This window comes from Lissotriton helveticus, chromosome 1_1 (assembly GCF_964261635.1).
Source record: "Lissotriton helveticus chromosome 1_1, aLisHel1.1, whole genome shotgun sequence".
NCBI classification, from domain to species: domain Eukaryota; kingdom Metazoa; phylum Chordata; class Amphibia; order Caudata; family Salamandridae; genus Lissotriton; species Lissotriton helveticus.
Genome location: NC_136057.1, coordinates 2,126,206,857 through 2,126,222,840, shown reverse-complemented (window position 1 = coordinate 2,126,222,840; position 15,984 = coordinate 2,126,206,857). Strand labels below are relative to the sequence as shown.

The 15,984-nt window shown below is 46.4% G+C and overlaps 1 protein-coding gene across 8 annotated transcripts in view; it reads left to right on the top strand.

Moving 5' to 3' along the window:
• ZNF644 (zinc finger protein 644) overlaps nucleotides 1-15,984 on the top strand; it is a 679,952-nt gene that overhangs the window by 152,815 nt on the left and 511,153 nt on the right. For all 8 annotated transcript variants that reach the window (XM_078646188.1, XM_078646205.1, XM_078646197.1 and 5 more), the window contains exon 2: nucleotides 7,937-7,984. The gene's annotated coding sequence lies outside the window, so the exon portion shown is untranslated. The remainder of the gene's footprint in view (nucleotides 1-7,936; nucleotides 7,985-15,984) is intronic.

The following is a 15,984-nucleotide window of genomic DNA, read 5'->3' as shown; positions in this document are numbered from 1 at the left end:
TCCACCCATCTTGAAAAGGCGCAGACAATAACGAGCACATACTTTAGGTTGTTGCACCTCTCCATGTGGATGAAGTCGAGCTGTAAAACCTCGAACGGGTACGTTGGAGGCGCAAAATGACCAGTTGGAGTTGGGGTTCCCCTCCCGGGATTGTACTTCAAACACACCATACACTTTTTAACCACATTCTTTGCATATTTTGGGATATTGCTATTCTGCCATACTGGGGCCAATAGTTTACATATTCCTTTCGAACTGATGTGCGCAATTCCGTGAGCCATCGTTACTACTGCAAGTACGTATGCATTAGGTAATAGCCATCGCTGGTGTTCTGATAGTTCGACCCAACAACCATTCGCATCCAATCTACCTGTGCTTTCTCTCCATTCATTCACCTCGTTCTCAGTGGCCTCAGCTTGTATCGATTTTACGCTTTCAATGGTGTCCTCGCACATTCCCACATCAGCAGTCCATCTAGCGGGACCCATAACATACATCCGACTCATTGTGTTCCTTGCAGTTTCTTTCGCAACCTCATCTGCCAATGCATTTCCGCGGCCAACATCATCCTGAATCTTTTTGTGTGCACTGCATTTTATAATGGCGACTTGTAGGGGCAAGGTGAGTGACTCAAGGAGCTCATTAACTAGCTGGCCATGTTGTATCTTTGCACCATGGGACGTAAGGAACCCACGTTCACGCCACAATCTCCCAAAACTGTGAGCCACACCAAAGGCATATTGGCTGTCAGTGTACACATTCACTCGCTTTCCTTTCGCCAACACACATGCTCTAGTAAGCGCAATCAGCTCTGCAGCTTGTGCAGAATTGTGGGAAATGCGTGCAGTCTCTACAATGGTGTATAATGTCGTTACGGCGTATGCTGTGGTCGTATCACCATTCGGCAACTTGAAACATGAACCATCAACCCACAAAGTATCATTGCATTCGGGAAGGGGAGTGTCCTGTAAGTCTACTCTCCCTTTTGTCTCTTCTTCTGTCCTGAAACAGCAGTCATGTTTGTCAATCTTGTCTGTCTCTGTCGGGATGGGTAATAACGTAGCGGGGTTGAGTGTATCACACCTTTTTATGTGGATGTGACTTGCTAGCAGGGTAAGTTCGTAACTGGATAGTCGAGCGCTAGTAAGATGTTGTGTCTTGGTCCTATTTAGCAAAATGTCAACTGCGTGCGGAACCATAACGATCAGAGTGTTATTCATGACTAGTCCAGCAGACTGTCGAATGCAGACAGCTGCTGCGGCCGTTGCTCTTAGACAACTTGGCAGTGCGTTAGCCACTGGATCCAGAGTTGCCGAAAAATACGCGCATGGGCGCTGTTTGTCCCCAAAGTGTTGCGTTAAGACTGATAATGCACAACCTTCCTTTTCATGGACATACAATGTAAAAGGCTTACTGTAGTTGGGGTTTCCCAACACAGGGGCCGAACACAATGCATCACGCAACTCGTGGAAACTCGTCTGACAATCTTCAGACCAAGGCATAGGATTAGGCGTGTCTTTGCGGAGTAGCGCCAGCAAGGGCTTGGCTAGTAGTGAGAAATTCGGTATCCATTGTCTACAGTACGATGTAATGCCCAAGAAGGCTCGAACCTCTCTCTGTGTCCTTGGGGCACTTAGTTCTGTAATTGCCTGTATTCTTTCTGGTGTCAGTCTCCTTCCCTCCTTCGATAAGATGTGACCTAGGTAGGTTACTTCTTGTCGGCAAAATTGCTGTTTTGAAAGGGAGACTTTGTGCTTCATGTCACATAAGTGACGCAATAATAACAACGTGGCTTGTTTGCAAATCTCCTCAGTGTCTGCGGCGATCAGTAGATCGTCTACGTACTGGATCAAAGTTGACCCATCTGGCAGCACAATTGTGTCTAGTTGTGTTTTCAGTGCCTGACTGAATATAGATGGGCTTTCGCAGTAGCCTTGAGGAGCGCATTTGAAGCGGAAGCTTCGTCCTCCTAAATTGAAGCCGAAAAGGTCTCTACTCTCTTCGGCGATAGGGATGCTGAAGAAAGCGTTCTTCAGGTCAATCACCGAGAACCAGTCTGCTGAAGCTGGAACCATTGTCAATAAAGCAGTAATGTCGGGGACAACTGGAAACTGTGGGATAACTACCTTATTTACCTCTCTGAGGTCAATCACAAACCTATACACAGGGGGCTGTGAAGGATCAGTACGTTTTAAGACCGGTAAAACTGGACTGTTACAAACGTTCCCTGTTGTTTCTTCAATAACATCTTTATCGATCAAATCATAAATGATCGTTAACAACGCCTTCTCGCATTCGTTAGATATTTTGTATTGAGGAATACGTGGCAATCCGACGTTGGCTTTCAAGGTTATGACATACGGTGCTATCTCCAAACGACCTACGTCATTGGAACCATTAGCCCACAGTATATCAGGAAGTGATGATAATTCGGTTGGAATACCTTCTTTCGACAAATACATTGGAGAAATGACTTTTTTCCCTAACGTAAGTTGTACTCCCGAGGGAGAACAGTACAAAGTCGCATACAACCTTTTTAGCAAATCCAATCCTAACAAATTTTCACCGCAACCTGTTGTAAGAATGAGGGGTGCTTCCAATTCATAGGGGCCAACAGAAAGGGATATAGGACTAGAGATCGGGTTTCTAACAGGGGCGCCAGAGAAGCCTACTGAGACATTTATTTCGCCAGACAAAGGTGCGCCAGGAAGTTTTGAGTGCATAATAGAACTTTTTGTAGCACCAGTATCCAGCAGAAATGGCTCTGACACTCCTGAGGTAATTACCTTGACATAAGGTCCATCTTGGTCTACTGGAACTGAAACAACTCCCTCTCTTTGTCCATGGCTGTCCTAGCAATCGTTACCCTCATTGTCGTGTTCGGTGTAATAGTCGTCAGCATAGTACTGAGCTGACCTAGACGATGCGTTATTCTGTTGGTCAAAGCTATTCATGGAATTTTGAGGCGGAAAAGAAGCTGTGTACTGGGCGAAATTTCCACGGCCCCTACCTCTGGGGGCATGTTGAACACCTCTCCCTCTTACACCTGAAACACCGTTTAAGCGTCGCGCAAGAGCCGGACAATTACTCCTAAAATGACCCTCTTCCTTGCAATACGCACATTGATTCGGGCCATACGGAACACGCTGGTGGGAAGACTCGTTTCCTTGCGCGTCTCTAGAATACTGCTTATTCTGTTGATAATTGGGCTGGCTAGCCATACGAGGCGGATAGGCCTGTTGGAGAAGAACTTTAGTTTTTAGATCTTTCGTCTTTTTGTCTGCCTTGTCTAGCTCGTCTTTGCGCCTGTTTTCGTAGTACTGAGCTGTTGCTAGAATCTGTGCTGACGTAGAGACAGCCCAAGCACTCTCTGAATCTTTTAGTTTAGCACACAGTTCGGGAAGCAGATTGTGTACAAACTTGTCTACAAACAATCTTTGGCCACCCTCGGTAGCCATATCCTGACCACTATGGTCAGTGAAAGTTTCCTCAAATCTCGTGAAAAAGTCAGACACATTCTCGTCTTTCTTCTGCTTGCACGCGGATAGCTTGTCCCAGTTTACGCGTACTTCAGGCATAAGTGTCTTCATGTACGCAATAATTCTACCGGGAAGTTCAGCTATTAACGGCTCAGGCTTGAAACCACCGACTTGTCTAGTATCTGTAGTCGCAATGTTCGCCCACGAGTCACCTAATTCTTGGTCATGATCTGCATGACGTATCTTACTCCATAAAGGATGTGGAACAACGTTCCCAAACAACATGTCTATATCCGCTAAATTCATTATACATGAGCTGGCAGTTTGGGACAACTCCTTATAATACCCAGTCGGGTTTTTACGGGGATCGGGTAGTGTCTGCTTGAGTGCTAAAACTTCGTATCTTTTCCAGGGGACATGTACCCATACACGCTGGAAATGAGGCAGAACCGGTGGAACTGCAGTTGCGTCACCTTCCCTCCAGACCGGAGGAACCTCTCTCATGGGGTACTGTCTCGCTCTTTTCCTGCTGGAAGTACCACTGTCAGAGGATGACCCAGAATTACCACCCGTACTTCTATGTGATAATAATATCTCAACTGCTTTTTCAACGTCGGGACCTACAATCATACCCTCCCCAAATTTAAATCGTACACTACACAACTCTTGCTCGTTGGTCTTCTGACCATTATATACCAAATCCTCACACAGAAAAACACACATCTGCTCAAAGACGTATCTTTGCGTTGGTTCATCCCATTGACGGAAAACGTTCATGACAGACTCTACATCATATCTTGCTGTGTCCATAGCCCAATTTCGTGCTAACTTATTCAAACATTCCCTTTCCTGATAATCGGGCATTTGGCTTCGTAATTGTCTTCGTTCCGTGTTAGGGGTCGTTTTAGGCGACCGAAAAAGTGGTGAAGGAAAGTTAGTAACTATGCTGGCCATTTTATGCCAGACGAAAGGTGAAAGTGGGGGAATAACTGGTGGTAGAACAGAGTCACGCAAAGTAGAAACAGAAATGTTCGTAGAACGAGAGACTAGAAAGTGTGCTAGGCGAAATTTTAGAAGGAACAGTAGGAGAAGTAGATGTGATCGGTGAGCCTTGAGGAGGCTGCGCCAGAGAAACAGGAGCCAGCTGAAGAGTAGGCGGTGAGTGCGGTAAAGGAGCCTCTATAACAGCTACCAGAGGTGCAACTAAAGGTTGCGGAGGTGCTGTGGCATTTTGTGCATAGGGTGTTGGCGAACTTAGCAAATGAGCCATTAATGGATCTTTTTCACGCTCTTTTACTGTCTCTCGCTGAAGAGATGGCAAAACGGGGTAGCATTTATCTATTGCCATTTTACGTTGCCTGTGCAACTGCTCACTTATTCGATCCTCTTCGTTGTCTTTAAATTTTATCGCGGCTTGCATTACTGAAATACCTCTTTCCCTCTTATTCTTCTTTTCTAATTTAATTTCCTTCTGTTTGGCCTCTTTACGCCATAAGCGGAAAGAGTCAAACATCGCCGGTCGGGCTTTCTTCTTGAATAGTTTGACTTCTAGGTTATCTAAAACTTCTGAGTCGAAACTACCGTATTGGGGCCATTTTAAAACACCATCCTTGCGGGTGTATTTTATCCATACTTCGTTATATGTTATAGGACCTACGCCGTGCTTTACATAGAGCTCATACGTTGGAGTTCCAATTGGAGGAACCGGACAAGATTCCTCTAATCGGGAGTCCTTACTACAACCAAGACAAAACAAGTTTCCAAGTCTGCTAAAACCAGGCATCTTCGCTCACTAGTCTAGCTTCAAACTTCAAAGGATTATCTGTTACGATATATCTCGTGAATACACGAGTCCTTCGGCTTTGGGGCTTGCAAGTACCAAATCAAAGCGTATCTCAAGGATACCAAAAACTAAGGACAAACTAAGGACTGGGAGACGCTCCACTTATACTTAACTGAAGTATTTGAAGATCTGTGACGTCGCTAGAAGACTCGTCTATCGTTTCGCTCTACCAAAGATCACTGGGTCCAAAACAAGGTGATAGTCAGGGCAGCAGTCCTTCGTAGCCGTCGGGACGCGGGGAACCTCGTAGCAAAGACCTTCGGAACCACGTCGACATACAGGGGTCGCTGAAGTGGCTGGCCGTCCTCCGGAATTCTCACACGAAGCTCCTCACGAACATCTGGCTTGGACCGACACCGCTTGATATCGCCCCGAGTTGGGCGCCAACTGAGGTTCCGGGTTTTTAGGAACCCGGTGGTGCCAGGGGGTAGCACCCGAGGACCTCTGAGTTCTCCCTTGTTCCGGACCACAAACACGGAGTCTTCTAGTTACCGTCAAAGATCAAGTTTTATTGGTAGCTACCAAGTAACACGTGTCCCAGAAGTACACTGCACGGAGAGTAGGTTCTCGGGAGACTGTTCGTTTTTACAGAACCAGCCGTCTCCTTATATACAAAAATAATAGCTGCAAGCAAGAATTCCTGAGTTTATGATATGGCTATACACATTTCTACAATAATACAAAGAGCAGAGTCATGTAAGCAAGCCCATATTTTAGATGTCCAGTTTGTTGATAGATTACCCACTTAGGCCTGGAACTCCCATCAGATATCGATGAAACCTTAATAAAGGAAGGCACAACCCAGTCATAAAACTGGCCATAAACAAGGAATGTGGACAGGTGCATGTTTGCAGAAAGCATGGTCTGTATGTGTGAATGGTTTGTGGAATGTTATGTATTGATGCTATCATGTTCGGCCACTGGGCGAGGAGCTGCCCAAACAGGTTTGGCCTAAGGCCATGGAGTCAGTTGGGACAGGTCAGGGGGAAGTCACGAAAAGGTGGACGTGTCCCTTTTGATCAAGCTCGACCTTTAATTGACTTAACATGAGGGCAAGATGCAAGATGGATGCCGTTCACAAAATGGAGTTTAAGGGATGGGGACGGAAACTACAATTTTGGGGTGTTGGCAACCCTCGATTGTGACGCAAATACATAGGAATGATGTCCTAATTATTATCGGTTCATAGATACCAAAATCGTCTTGGTGCGTTGAGGTTTTGTGACACGGGTATTGGACCTCGATATCGGGAAAACACCAGGGTCCGGATTTTTGAGAACCACACCTGTGATGATAAGGTTTACTTTTTCTCTTGCTGCCTAAAGATTGTGTTGTGTAGGTCCTACAAATCTATATAGGATCTGCACGTTTAGACAACATAAACTAAGGTATTTTGTGTCCAGACTGATTCCAGACCCCCCCAAAGGATATATTAGTCCAGCTAGCTCACAATGCCACTACTAGCCCCTCTTACCAAGGAGCGAATAGCTTCTGGCAACTATCGAACATGACAACCCTGACCCCTCTGTGATCGTGGAAACAATACAGGGATCCTGCCGCTGTGCTCCACCCTCCGTGTGCCCACTACAGAACTCTCTACACACGCAGTTGGAGGAGGAGTGCGCCTGCAACGGTGGAATTTGAAGTGGTGAAGCGTGGGGTAATCGCGCTGGGGTGTGCGTTCGCAATCTCTCTCTACCCATAGGTCGTGGTTATAAAGTAATGGGGCACTTAACGTACAGTGTGTTTCTCAGGATTAGGCAGCCAAGACTCTTTGGTGTCCCAAACAGGAAGAAAAGGGAAATCCAAGCAGCCGTGCTAATAGAGCAGTAAAAGATTTACTGCAACATCAGAATCAGCGCGATAAAGTTAAATACAAAAATTCATGACCTCCCAGTGATCGTACTGTGAGAAATGTCCTCCAGGAAACTGGTAGTCCTGTTGTGTTTTGTTGGTTTTCTTCCTTCACTTGAGCTGGTTCCTCGAGCTACCGACTACGCCTGTGTAAGATTCTCAATAGATGGTTCAGTAAAAGATAGTCTTGAGGCTGAGTTGAAGTTTATTAGGAGGAAAGGAAGATCCCATCCATCTCCCAACAACTTAAATCTATAACTGCTCTAACATTTCAAAACTAAACATTCCAGGCCCACCAATGACAAAATAGCCTGACAGCAATGACATTCCATTGTCATTGCAGTCACCCTCTTAGACACAGCCCAGTTACCACACCCTCGCCTTATGGTGATGGGCAGTAAAGAAATAGGATGTTAGGGTTCGGTTTTGGTGGTCAGACTGTGAAGTCTGTTGATAGGTTCAACTTTGATTTGTTTGATGTAAAGCTGCATGGGTTTATGCTTTTAGTAGAAAAAGTTGACACCAGACTACATCCCAGGTTTTGACCTAGAAATATACGGAGTATCAGGTTGAATCAAAACATGGATTGTATTACTGCAAATCTAAATGTATAGAATTTTGGTGAAAATGTCTCATAAGGAAAGACTATCCGGACATGATAAGATAGTACATTTAAACCAAAACATTTTCATTACGTGTGTTTTTTAAAATTTAAAAAGCAAAATGTCAGATATTCAAGATTTTCTTCCTTATTTTTCAGGGTTGAAATTGAAGTTTTCTATCAATGATCTAGTCACGGAAAACAAATGTAAGTATGCTTATCGTTCTGCAATCACCATTAAGGCTTTTCTTATCGTGCGTTAATGCAGGCGCAAATGTTAAGATTTAACACACGTTAAAGTAGGGCAGGCAGTGAGTATTTTTAAATAGTAAGATGCATGCAGTTTAAAGAAGGTAGGACTTTTTTTGTTAGAAATCAGTAGGCCTACTTTAGGATCGTAATCCTACCTTTTGAGAAGATAATGCAGATCTTTAATAAAAGACCTAAAAGGCAACACACTCTGTTCAGCAAGACCGGTTCTAAGCCGGTCTCTATATGTGTTGCATTATATCTCTATGGGATTTTATGGAGCAAGAATGATTTGACAGAGAAGGTGTGGACCAACTACAACTAGGATTTTAATGTATTTATAGGATGATAGCGTATAATAATGATGGAATTCAGGAGTTCTTGGAGGTCTTAAAGGCTCGGTGCCAGTTTTTCTCTGTTATGGTTTTCAGTACAGCCTATTGGCTAACCATGGTTTTCATTCACTTACCATTTTCCTTTCAAATAAAGGATGTGTTTTTTTACATTTTAACGTTTGCATTTTCTGTTTTGCAGAAATGTTGAATGTGTGTGGTTAATCTTAAATGAAAATTTCTATGTAATTTGAAGTGTGTTTGTATGTATATATATATATATATATATATATATATATATATACACACATATATATATAATGCATGTTTTGGAATAGTACGTTTCAGGATCAAGCATACATATATATTGTATACGTTATGTGCTCCATGGTCCCCGTGCATCGGCGGGACTTTTCTGTGGTTATGACTAAGTATTCCCCTGGAATTACAGGTAAATAACTAATCAGTCTAGTCCAATTTAAGGCAAATGTATTAACTAATAACCTAAAAAATGTAAAATATATGGGAGATGTAGAGAAAACTTGTGCTTGGAGAGATATTATCCTGTTCATCGTTTATCTGTGAATGGAATAAATATTAAGAGAGTATAAGAGAGTAAGAGTTTCTTTGAGTTGCAAAGTTTTTAACCATTAGGTTGAATAGTAAAAAAATAAACATTTAGCACCTTGACCTTTATCAAAGATGCTTGCTGGAGGACAACAGAAAACCAGACTTCTTCACTAGAGTGTCCCGGCATATCAAGGTTGTGCATATAGGCTGATGGGGCAGGTATGAGGTTTCTTATTTGGTTGATGAATGATGTTCCCTCTAAAGATGTTTCAGGCTTTACAGTATCTTATGTGGGCCATTGAGATTAGGACAGGCTTCTCCAACGAGTAGCCCATGAGTTACTCTCCACCTGCTTGTAAGTGGCTTCCTTCTGTGCAGACCACAGTACTAAATTAGAAGCGTTCGCTTTGGTGACTGAATCTGTTTAAATTGAAACGTGTGTAGTCAAGTACAGAATGTGTGTATTTTAAGAACCTGAACTCTGATATTTTGAGAAAAAATTATTGAATTTCCAAAATATATTAAAAGTTTCTATTTGAGTGATAAAACATAAGGAGACTTATTAATAATTTAATTAACTTAGTACCAGGGGTTTTGCAAATATGGCTTTTATGTTTGATCCATGCAGAGACATTCCAGATTGACAAAGTGCTTTTCACACCCCTGTTGTCAACAGAAGGTTATTGCTGGTGATCTTGCATATGGTAGCTACTAATGTAGTCTTTTGTAATGTGGTCACTAAAGCAACTCTAATAATGTTAGTAGCTCTTGAGGGTTTTTATTGAACGCAAGTAGCTCTTATTACAGAAAATGTTGGAGACCCCTGGACTAGGGACTGGGAACTCTTCACGACTAGATTTAAAATTCAGTTCACTTGAGCTCAGGTCTTTGGGATTAATCCAAATTGTGCCATACTTCCAAAAGTTGTTCTAAGTGCCTTCACAGTTAAGATCTGCAGGAGCCTTGCCTTGAATACTGCACATTGTCTCTACAACCACCTCAACTGGGCAGTTACTCAAGTACTTAGCATGCACTTCATTGATTCTTAGGGAATTGGCTTGCCTGGCATATTTTAATATTTATAGTACAAAATCGCTTTTCCTAATGATCTGAAGGTTTCTCCAACATAGTTTGCTTATAAGAAAGAACTCTGAGCTCTCCTGTAACATAATAATCCCCGTTATTTGTATTCCTCTATGCTGTAGTGCCAAGAGACTTGTGGGTGTATGTTGTGCCGTATAAATACCCTATAATATAGCATTGCTAAGTAGTCAGTTTTTTCCCGTACTAGGTAAACTTTCTGATAAATCTGACAATTATTTTTTTTTTACCTTTTTGTCATTATCCAAAAGAAATACAAAAACAAATAGGAAGCATACATTATGCAGTATATATCTGAGTCAAGCGATATCATTAAAGTCACACATACAGAAATCATAGCAGTACGAGCACAGTCAAAAGACATTGGTAAAAACAGGGGAGAAGGGGCGCGATAGTATAATACATTCTCCAGTTCACTGCAAGACCATCGGGCAGGAAGCAGTAGCATAGTATATCAAGCAATAAAAGTCAAGGGCCGAGGGGCCGTGTTTCCCACCATCTCTCAACCAATTCCCTCGGGGGCCATAGCAGGAGCGGGAGGGGACTGAGATCCATCCACTGCGCCAGCAACATACGTGCGATATGGACCCCAAATGTCGACAGGTCTGGAAGTAGAGGGAACCATGGCTGAGTATTCAGTGCTGTTGGTATTGCATTGCGCCAAACTCCGGAGCCAGGAGCTGTGTAGCTGAGGGCGTCGGTCACACCACCGCAATGCCACTTCTCTTTTTGCCAATAAGAAACTTAACGCCGCCAATTTGCGTACAGTCATCGGGAATTCTGCTACATATCCCAGAAGAGCAATTTCAGGGACCGGAGTCAGGTTTAAGTGTAGCATGTCGCTGAGCGTGTCGTGGACCTGGGACCAATAACCATGTAGTGTGGGACAGGACCATGAAAGGTGTGCAAAATCCGCAAAAGGGCCGCCGCATTTGGGGCATGCATGGGAGCGTGAGGGATCTATTCTATGAAGTCTCGCTGGAGTGAAATACAGTCTGCGTAAGAATTTGAAGTGTAATAGTTTGTGTTTACTATTAAGAGAGATGTCTTTCGTTGCCCTGCAGCACCACTGCCATTGGTCGTCAGTAATGGTGTTCCCCCAAATCCTCCTCCCAGGCAGCACGCACCACATGATCTCTGGAGGGGAGGAGGTCGCAGCACATTTGATATAGCTTAGATACTAAATGGGTGCCCGAAGTATGTTGAATAATGAATGTGAGGGGAGTCATTTCCTCGGGAGGGAATGGGAACGAGGAGAAAGGCGCGCAGGAGCGAGCGCATTCTGGTCAATACGAACGAATCCATGAATGTCCGCACCATAAAGCGATGGTCTTCTGTAAGCGTGAACGCATGGCCGTCAGGGAACAGGTCTCCAATGGTAGTCATAAGAAATTTGGATAGCGTGTGTTGCACCACTGATTCTCCAGTGATTGGTAGCCAGATGGAATTGGATAACGGAAGGTTCGGGGAATACAGTTGAGGAAAGTCTACCCCACGCCCAGCAGGTCGATGAAACCGTTTGGATGTCCCGCGGATCTCTAGGGAAGCCCGACGGCAAGGTGGTGGATAGCGAGCCCGGTAAAACCAAGTCGGCCTTCGGCCGTAAGTAAGGGATCCGGGCGTCCGGGTGGAACCATGGGTGCGCGTAGGAGCACTGTGCCACCAGAAAGTAAAGATAAAAATCAGGAACGCCAAGGCCCCCTCGCTCATATGGGAGCGACAGCACTTGCCAGGACACTTGCGGCAACTTATTCGCCACACCAGTTTCAGTAACAGCGAGCGTAGTTGTATGAAAAAAGTTTTCGTGACGGGCACTGGTATATTGTTGAACAAGTACAAAAACCGCGGTAATACAATCATTTTAATGATGGCGATACGTCCTACCATAGACAATGGCAGCCAAATCCAACGCTCAACCTGTCCTTCCAGGGCCGTGAGCGCCGTGCCGTAGTTTTGTCTAATAATGGATGCTGTATCTAAATGCACATGGATGCCCAGATATTTCACAGAATTCCGGCTCCATGTGAGGTGAAGGGGCATGGCCATTCAACCGTACTGGGCGTGAGTGGGAATAATCCGGATTTATGCCAGTTAACACGGAGGCCAGAGAACCTGCCAAACCTGGTAATTTCTAATAGCAACGGCTCAAGATTGGACTGGGGCTGTCGGACATAGAGGATGGTGTTGTCCGCATAAAGCGAGATCAAGAGCGGGCCCGTCCTAAATTGGAGGCCTCGATGTAAATGCTTCTCTTGGAAATGCCGGACCAGCGGGTCCATCACCAATATGTACAAGAGCGGCGACAGGGGGGAGCCCTGTCGCGTACCACGCGCCAGGCGGAACTGCGTAGTGACTGTTCCATTTAGGCGTAGTCGAGCCACAGGGAGGGTATACAACAATTCCACCGTATTTACTAAGCATTCGGGTATCCCCATACGGCGCATAAGAAAAGGCCACTTTAAAGAGTCAAACGCCTTCTCGGCATGCAGTAGTATCGCCGCCGGCGGGACGTCAGGGTCAACACGGTGCAGAATGGAAAAGAGGGTGCGAAGATTTAGAGAAGTGGAGCGGTGTGGGACAAAGCCTGATTGGGCAGGGGAGATTATGGATTCCATGAGGAGCGAAAGGCGGATGGCGAGGACATTCGCCAGAATTTTGTAATCTAGGTTCAGTAAAGATAACGGTCGATAGGAGCCGCAGAGAGTGGCATCTTTACCCGGTTTGGGGAGTAGAGCGATGACTGCCTCTCTAAGTGTAGGGGGAAGACAGCCCGTTTCTAGTGCTTCCGCATAGACTTCCACCAGGCGGGGAACCAATGAATCCTTATAGGCTTTATAAAAGTCGGCCGAAAACCCATCCAGCCCAGGAGCCGAGGACCCTTTCATGGAGTCTATGGCCTCAACCACATTGTCCGGTGTAATGGGATCTGCCAGAAAGTCGATCATCCACTTATCTAAATATACCATCGCGATCTCATTGAGGTAATCACCACGATCAGCAGCATCGTCTGACAGCGTGGATGTATACAATGTAGTGTAGTAAGATAAAAATGCATCACAAATCTCAGGGGTAGTGTGTAGCGCGTCTCCCGTTGGGCTCACGAGAGTCGTGATGTAGGAAGAGGCGCTTGGGGGGCGAAGTAATTGTGCCAGCACCCTGCCAGGTCGGTCACCCTCCCCATACTGCCTAGCAGTGTGTGCTCTAGTCAGGAACATGAGTTCCCTATCGGCCTCCTCCCTAAACTCCACCAGCAATTGTAGGCGCTTAAGGTCCCCCTCCGCAGTGTGTAATCGGAGTTGTTACATCTCCAGCGCCGCGATGTCACGCTCAAGCCGCGTGAGGGTCGCACGTATAGCGCGCAGCACCCCAGTATGCGTAGCAATGCAGACGCCCCTAATGGTTGCCTTAAATCCCTCCCATAGGACAGCCCAGGTGTCAACTGTGCCCGTGTTGAGCTCAAAATACTCTTCAATGGCGTCTTACTGTCTCAGTGAAAACAGGGTCCGACAAAGCCCTCCCAGGGAAGCGCCATTGCCACTCATATCCTCCCGCCCGAGGGATCTACAATCTAAGCACTACAGTTGAGTGGTCTGACAGTGTACGGGGGAGTGTGAGGAGTTCTCCTACCCACCCAACCACCGCCGGGGAGATAAGCCAATAGTCAAGCCTCGTCCATGTGTCGTGGAACCCAGAATAGTGGGTGCAAGCAGGGGTGGAGGTGTGTAACTGTGCTTCAATGTCTACGAGAGAAAAATGTGAGCATATGTCTCGCAAAACGGGGGGCGTGAGTGAGGCCTGGTGTCTGGGGTAGTTGCAGTGCTATCTCGAAAAATTAAATAGGAGGTTGAAATCACCCCCAAGGAGCAACAATTCCGGATCCGATTGCAATAGGTGTAGCTGGAAGTCATGAAAAAAAGTGGGGGTGTCAGTGTTAGGGCCATAAATACCAGCAAGCGTGACCCTGTGGCCCAGGAGGGTCCCCGAGATGATAACATATCTGCCTTCCTTGTCGATAACGGAGTGTGCAAGAACAAAAGGTATCCGCTTGTGTATACTAATAGCCAGCCCCCTGGAATATCTAGTGTAGTGGGAAAAAAAGCGGTGTGCGCCCCAGCCCCTGGCTACCTGTGAAGCGGTCTCCGCAGTCAAATGAGTCTCTTGAAGGAAGACTACATCAATCCTATGCCTGGCAACATAATTAAACACTTGTTTGCATTTCCCGGCATCATTCAGTCCCCGTACATTCCAGGACATCAACGATGGGGCCGAGGGGAGCACCTGCAGTCCTAGCCTGGCCATGAGTGATGGACGAGTGCAGGTGACCCATGACACGCGTAGCTCAATATAACATTCGGGATTATGATGACTTCGGAACACTTCCAAAAAAAGCAAAACCAAACAAACCCCATAGCCCACCCCCCACCCAACCTCTCAGAAACCCCAAAGAGGAACACCCAACCCATCGTGGCGGCATAATGGCATCTCACAAGCAGAACAAGCATAATGGAAACCAATCCCACCACTTCGAAATTAACAAATTCCCCAATTAGAAGGGCAAACACCATAGGGGGTGGTAACGCCCCGTCCCCCGGGCTAGACCATGATCGTAAATTCAGGTGATCATTCCAGTGGGTCCTGAGACAAAGTGCCAAACTTCAAGGCTACAGAGGCAAATGTCTGTGCGAGAATACAAGTGTCAGCCATGGCCTGAGGTTGAGAATAGATCCACGCTATTCTGAGAGTCGCCCTGCAGCGGTGACGGGCCCTGGAGTTGCCCGCGTTCTGGGTATCTCTAGATTCATAGGAATGACAGAACTCTTGCACCTCCGACGGATTGTCAAATATGCGAGCTCTGCCGGCCACCTCCACTCTGAGGGGCGCCGGGTAAATCATACCATATTTAAGGCCCAAGTTGCGCAAAGTAGCTTTAACTCCAGTGTACTTTCGACGCGCTTCTTGTACCAGGACGGTGAAGTCTGGGTAGAAGGAGAGTGAGTCGCCCTGCCATCTTATCTCCCCCTTCTCTCGAGCTGCACGAAGGGCTGCATCTCGGTCCCTGAAGTTCATAATCCTTGCGATGATGGGCCGTGGCGGCAGTCCCGGCTTCGGTCGAGGACCCAAAGACCGGTGGGCCCGCTCCACCACAAAGCCAGGGGTAAATTGGTCCCTGCCAAACAGTTCAATGAGAAGCTTCTCCACAAAGACGTCCATCCGGCCAGTCTGGGTTGATTCTGCCACACCTAATATGCGAACGTTGTTGCGTCGTCCGCGCGCTTCTAAGTCTTCATTCTTTATGGCTACCTCTTTTAGGATCTTTTCGACGCGTTCGAGGCGCTTCAGCGTTTTAGCGCCAGCATCTTCGATGTCCGAGACGCGAGATTCAGCCACATCTAGTCTGCGATCGTGCACTTGAACTTTAGAGCCTAGATCGGGCAGCTTTTGTTCCAAAGTGTCGAACCTACCATCTAGATCTTTGGAACCCAGCCCTCATCTCAGCCATCATGGTAGCAACCAGTGCAGTGGCGTTGTCCTGGGGAGGGGGAGGCATGGCGTCAGATGAGGAGCCGGTTGCAGTGTCCGCAGTCAGCATGGAGGTTTTGTCGAAACTCAGTTTCCGTTAGTTGGGGTCTCTTTCCCCCATGGTGGCCGGAGACTCGTCCGGTGTGGGCAGGAATCCAGGAGCAGGGCGACTGCCAGTGCCGCAGGAAAGCAGGAACAGCAAGTAGGCGCAGTGTGCGGCGAGCAGGCTGCCTCCAAGGATATGGAAACGGTGTATATCAGGGCTCAGTGCCACCGAGTGCGATTTTCGTGCAAAGAGTGGGTCTGTCACTGCTTCGTGATTGCCAACTGCAGATGGGCGCCAGGACACTCCGAGCAGTGTCAGCGCAACTCCCAGTCAAAATGGCCGGCCAGGGCCGTGGAAATGGGGCCTCGCAGTTAGTCTTCCCCGCACTC